Raw genomic sequence first — 6,187 nt, forward strand, 5'->3', positions numbered from 1 at the left:
CTTATGCAAAATCCTCATGAAATCATGTAAAATGCACAATGTATGCTTGAGTCAAGGCATAAGTGAATATTTACCCAAAACTAGCTTATTTCCTAAAGAAATGCATGAAACTAACCTAAAAACAGTAAAGAAAAGGTCAGTAAAACTGGCCAAAATGTCCTGGCATCACAACACCAAACTTAAAGCTTGCTTGTCCCTAAGCAAGTACTGGAACAAGAGAATGATGAATGGAATATCCAGAGGAATGAGTCATCCTTGTGGAAGTCATATTACTGATTTTATGGTGGTTTCATGCATAGCAACTTAGGTTCATTCCATTACTGGCTTTCAGACCTTTATCCTGTCCTAAAACACCTACTTTGTTCATATCCCATGAGACTTTTATTCGTTGATCCTTTTATTGTTATTACAAGGGTTGTTTGTGTTATTTAGGCTAAGTGCTCTGTAAGGGGGCAACTCTTTAAGATAAGCTTTCAGCCAACACTCCCGAACCAGTTGGTTCAAGGTGCTAGGTGTTGAGACACCCCTAAGGACTTACTCCCTCAAGCCTATCCCCTATACATACACACTACAGGCATTTAGTTTATTTATTTTCTTTTCTTGAGACCTTGGTGTCCAGCACCTCTTTGGGTTACTAAGTGTTCTGTAGTGAAGGTTACTCTTGATAGTGGACTTTCAGCTGATAATCCCGAGTTAGTTAACCCAAGTTACCAAGTGATAAGGCACCCCTAAGAGCTTATTCATCCAAGTATATCCCTCACACATGAGCACCACAGACACTTGCCTCAAGCTTAAAACCATTGATGCCTAGCCTTATTTCTTACTCTTTTTCTTTTGTTTTTCACTTCCATTGTTCTTTCCCTTTTCTCTTCTTAGGATCTTGTTATTAACTTAGTCTCATGGGTGTATTCAAAGTAAAGTATTCAGGATAGATAGTTGTCTTCCTAGCCTTGTGGTTGAACCAACTTAGCTAACTTATGACTACCCCAAAGATTCATGAATGCACTTCCACAATATGAACTCTACCCTGGTCTTTTACAACTATAATCATTCTCTTTTTATTTGATTTAAAGGGACAAGCTTACAAGTAGGTTAAGTGATGGTGCAGTGAGATTTAAACCAGAAATCATGGACCTCTTCAGAAGGAAAGACTTAAAAGACAGAATTTAAAGAAAAATTTAAACATATCATGGAAACATATTCTATTTCATACAAGATCTTCCCTATTTAAAGCATAGAAAAGATGGACTAAAAAAAACTCCACCACCTTTCATTCATGTGGATGTCGATGCTCCCATCCTTGTTTATCCTCATTGTGTCTCTCTTGAGTACTTGTACTTCCACTTCCCTTGCCTTTTCCAAGCAGCTTCCTCCAGAAACCACTATCTTCCATCTTCTTCTTGAGTGTCTCCTTTTGCTGTTTCACTTTTCTCTCTTCTTGTTCTACAAATTCTTTTTGAACTTCATCATATGCAGGGATGGCATAGTGTAGATGATGCATATTACTGGTCATGTAGTTCAACTCAGCTTGAGTGTTTACATAGAACTCCTCCCTATGTAGTTGCCTTCCTTCATTGAGTACACTGAACTCATTGAAAGTTTTCATTTGGGCTATCTGCCGCTGGTTGAGCTCTTGCAAGTGCTTCTCTTGAAGCTCTTGCCTCTCATTCACTTGGTTGATGGCTTGAGTGAGCTGAGAGTAGTGTTCCTGCTGCTGCTCCATTTGTTGTTTTTGCCGTGCTTCCTGTTGGTTCAGCCGGTTCAGTATTTGCTCTTGTCCTTCCATATGTCTCTGTCCTAAATCTTCAATGGCTCTTAGAAGGTGAGTCATATTCAAGTTGGCTGGGTCATGATACTCTTCTTGTTGATGTTCTTCCTGATGGTATTCCTCTTGATGAGCTTCTTCCTGGGCCCTTTGCCTTCCTATATGTGGCCTTCTTAGTTGCTGAGCCGGTGTGGTATAGACCATTCGCTCGAGTGTGACTAGCCTCCCTGGGTTTACCCAGTCTGGGCTGCTGTCCTCAAATACTACCTTGGCCTTGTTGCACAAGCAAAGAATGGTGCTGGGGTACCAAAGTCTGGCTCCTGAGTCAGCTTTCTTAGCTGACTCTTTAATCCCTTCGGCAATGAGCTCATGCACCTTGATTTCCCCACCTTGTACTAAGCATTGCACCATAGTGGCTCGATTGATGTTAACCTCCGAATTGTTAGCAGCTGGTAGGATGGACCTCCTTACAAGCTCAAACCACCCTTTGGCTTCAGGGTGAAGGTCCCCCCTTTTTATGAATTTCGGTCTCCCATCTGAGTACCTCTCCCAGTCAGCGGCTATGACATAGATATCTGATGCTATCTCTGAGAGCTCATCCTTATCGGGGCTTCTACTTATCCTTGCCTGATAACTCTCCTCATCAAAATGAGGTGATTTTAATTGAAGAGCTCTTGTTATGGCACTTGGGCTGAAGTCCACCTCCCTTCCTCTCACATAGCTTTTGAAGGTTGGGGCTTTGGCCTTATCCTCTCTAACTGCATTTGCATAGAATTCTTTGATGAGGTTTCCATTGATTTTCCCCTCTGGACTGGTGAGCAATTGCCACCCCCTCTGTTCGATTTTTCTCCAAATCTGTGGTGATTCATTGGCATTGATTTGGAAGATTAATTCTGGCAATATCCTTCTGGCACTTATCCGCTCAAATTCATGCTCCTGAAAGGCAGTCTTGAATCTCTTGTCATCAAAAGGAGCACTCTCCATAGGCCCTTTCCTCTTTTGCCTCTTTGAGCTTGATGATGCCATGGCTTGAATTGTTGTTTGAGGGGGTTTGAGGTTTCGGATAGATGAAGAGAGGGTTGGTTAAAGCAATTTGTGATGAAGGGTTTAGTGTGCCAATAGAAGTGTGGAGAGTGGGGATTTGAATGTGAGGAGTGAGCATTCACTACGGTTCACTTATATAAGAAAATCATGAGTGGATGAAGGGTGTGGATTGCATGAATGTTTACTAGATGAACGGATGGGGTTGTGTATGAAGGGAAGACAAGGATCATCACTTTAATGGGAGTGATTGGTTCGTTCTTCAAGGGTCTTCTTTCTCCAATGTTGCATGGCAGCATTTCCCCATGCGTTCCTTCTTGAGACATGTGTGTAGTGCTCTTCATTAAGTGGCGAAATCTCCCCCATTTAATTGTCCAATCAATCCTTTTTATGCTTCTTTTCCTTTCCTATAAAGATTTGAAATAAGGGAATTAATATATAAAAAAAATTAAAACTCTACGGCTAGAATAAAATGAAAGAAAGGATTTGATTGTTTGTTTATGAATTTCAACTAACTAACTAACTATTGGTGGTTCCTTATATGCATTTTGGTGGCACCATGGGGTGACACCAAACTTAGTCTGAAGCACTGTGATGAAAATTTTGTGTTCAAAGCTCCCAAGACTAGCATGCAACTTGGTTTGCTTTGAACACCAAACTTGTTCCTCACTATATTCTGCATAAGAAGATTTTTACCAATTGTTTGTTAAGTTTGGATTGAAGCTCATAAAGATTGACTTATTCACTATTATTTGAAAGCATATAAAACATGGGTTGCCTCCCATGAAGCGCTTCTTTAGCGTCACTAGCTTGACGTTTTTCTTTCATCATGGTGGTTGGTAGTGCTTAAAGTCTTCCCCTCTTGCTGTGGATTTGTATCCATTGGTTGGATCAATGATCTCCATATGTTCCAAGGAAAGAACTCTGTTGATAGTGAAGACCTTAGGTAACTGAGATGGTACAGTAGGGAGATTAGGAGGAATATCTGGGAAGTAAGATGAGACAACTCTATCCCCTGGAGAGAAATCTTTCGTAGGGATCTTCTTGTTCCTCTATTTCCTTGGTACCTTCTTCTTTGTTTCTTTTAAGGTTGCCTTTCCCTTGGTGACCTCTTTTCTCCAAGGAGTTGTGATGCTGTCTTCACCTGCCTCTAGAGGTTTGGGTTCCTCCAATTTTTCTTTGAGCTGTGGCAGTTGCTGTTTTCCTTGTTTAGCAGTTGAGGGGGTTTCAGAATGAACTAGCTGTGCTTCAGTGCTTGTTTCCTCCTTCAGTGTCTCATTATCATTTGTGCTTAGTTCCTTGTCCTCTTGATCTGTTTCTTGTGAGAGTTTGAAAACATTGAAGCTGAGTCGTTCATCATGGATTCTCAATATTAGCTCCCCTTTTTCTACATCGATAAGTGCTCTGGCCGTAGCTAGAAATGGTCTTCCCAATATGATTGGGTGAGTGTGACTTTCTTCCATGTCCAGAATGACAAAGTTTGTTGGGAGAAAGTACTTCCCAACCTTTAGCAACACATTTTCCACCACTCTTATTGCTTGCTTTTGAGTTTTGTTAGCCAGTCTGATAATGACATCTGTGGGCATTATCTCATTGATCTGCAGCCTCTTCACCAGGGATAAGGGTAGTAAGTTGATGCTGGCCCCTAAATCGCATAGTGCTCTGTCAAACATATTTTCACCTATGGCACAAGGGATATGAAAACTTCCTGGGTCTCTTCTTTTTGTAGGCAACTCAGGTTGAATAAGGGCACTACATTCCTTGTTCATCACTATAGTCTGCCCTCCCTTGAGTGAGCTTTTCCTGGGAAGAAGTTCCTTCATATACTTGATGAATGCAGGCATTTGTTGAATTGCCTTGATGAATGGTATGTTCACATGCAGAGATGCAAACAAGTCTAGGAACCTTGAGTATATTCTTTTTCCCACAGCACCATTGAGCAGTTGAGGGAATGGTGCATAGAGCTTCAGCAGCTCTTGTTGTGAGATTTCTGGTTCTTTGTGATCTCTAACCTCCTCCTTTGTTGAGTTGTCTTCAGGTTGTTTGCAGATTTTGCCTTGCTTGTCTTCAATCTCTTGATCACTTGTAGTGACCATTTTGCAATCTTCCCATCTTACTTTCTTTGCTTCTCCCTTGGGGTTTTTCTTAGTGTCACTTGGGAAGCTATCAGTAGGTTTGGGAATCTTCTCAGCTAAATATCCCACCTGGAATTCCATCTTCCTAATGGTTTCTCCCTGGTTCTTAATATTGGCTCGCACCTCCTCTTTGAACACCTTATTTTCTTGAATTTCTTGGCTTATTCCTTCAAGTAAGGCTTCAATCTTAGAGAGCCTGTCATCAATTGATGAGTGGTTCGGAGCAGATGTGCTGTTTTGGTTTTGATAAGTATGTGGAGAGTTGTTATTGTGGGGGTGTTGAGATGTCCTCTGGGTGAATTGTTGGTGAGCTGCATTGTTGTTGGAGTTGTAACGTCTCTGGTCTTAGTTTTGATCTTGCTCACTTCCCCACCCAAAGTTCGGGTGATTTCTCCATCCAGGGTTGTATGTCTTGGAGTATGGATCATAGTTTTTCCTTGGTGAATTCCCAATGTAGTTGGCTTGCTCCTGACTCCCTTCTGCTTCTTGGTTTACTCCTTCTTGTGTTGTTGATGAAGTGGAGATTGCTGCTACTTGGTTCATCTCCATCTTCTTGGTGAGGTCAGCCAGCTGCTGGGTAATGAGCTTGTTTTGGGCCAACAGAGCATCTACATTGTTTAGCTCCATCACTCCTCTTGTGTTCCCTCTTTCAGAAGCATAGAAGTAGTCGTTTTTTGCTACTGTTTCAATAACATCTATGGCTTCCTCAATGGTCTTCTTGTTCAAGGACCCTCCAGATGAATGGTCTACTGCCTTCTTTGACTCATAAGAGAGCCCTTCATAGAAAATGTGCAGCTGGACCCATTCGTTGAACATGTCAGGTGGACACCTCCTTGTTAAGTCTTTAAACCTCTCCCATGCTTCATACAGAGTCTCACCATCCTGTTGCCTGAAGGTTTGAACCTCAGCTCTCAGCCTATTGATTCGTTGAGGAGGGTAGAATCTTGCTAAGAATTTGTTCACCACATCCTCCCAAGTTGTCAAGCTCTCCCTTGAGAAGGATTCCAGCCACTTAGCTGCCTTGTCTCTGAGTGAGAAGGGAAATAAGAGCAATCTATAGGCGTCAGGATGAACACCATTAGATTTCACTGTGTCACATATTCTCAGGAAGGTGGTCAAATGTTGGTTGGGATCTTCTTGAACACCTCCTCCAAACGAACAATTGTTCTGAACAAGGGTAATGAGCTGTGGTTTAAGTTCAAAGTTGTTGGCATGGATTGTTGGCTTTTGGATGCTACTTCCACAA

At 41.7% G+C, this 6,187-nt stretch overlaps 1 non-coding gene across 1 annotated transcript; it reads left to right on the forward strand.

Moving 5' to 3' along the window:
• Positions 1-5,755: 5,755 nt before the first annotated feature.
• LOC112731998 (small nucleolar RNA R71) lies at positions 5,756-5,859 on the forward strand. The gene has a single exon (XR_003167741.1). It is a non-coding gene; the product is annotated as a small nucleolar RNA R71 (small nucleolar RNA).
• Positions 5,860-6,187: the final 328 nt, after the last annotated feature.

This window comes from Arachis hypogaea, chromosome 12 (assembly GCF_003086295.3).
Source record: "Arachis hypogaea cultivar Tifrunner chromosome 12, arahy.Tifrunner.gnm2.J5K5, whole genome shotgun sequence".
Taxonomy (NCBI): Eukaryota; Viridiplantae; Streptophyta; class Magnoliopsida; order Fabales; family Fabaceae; genus Arachis; species Arachis hypogaea.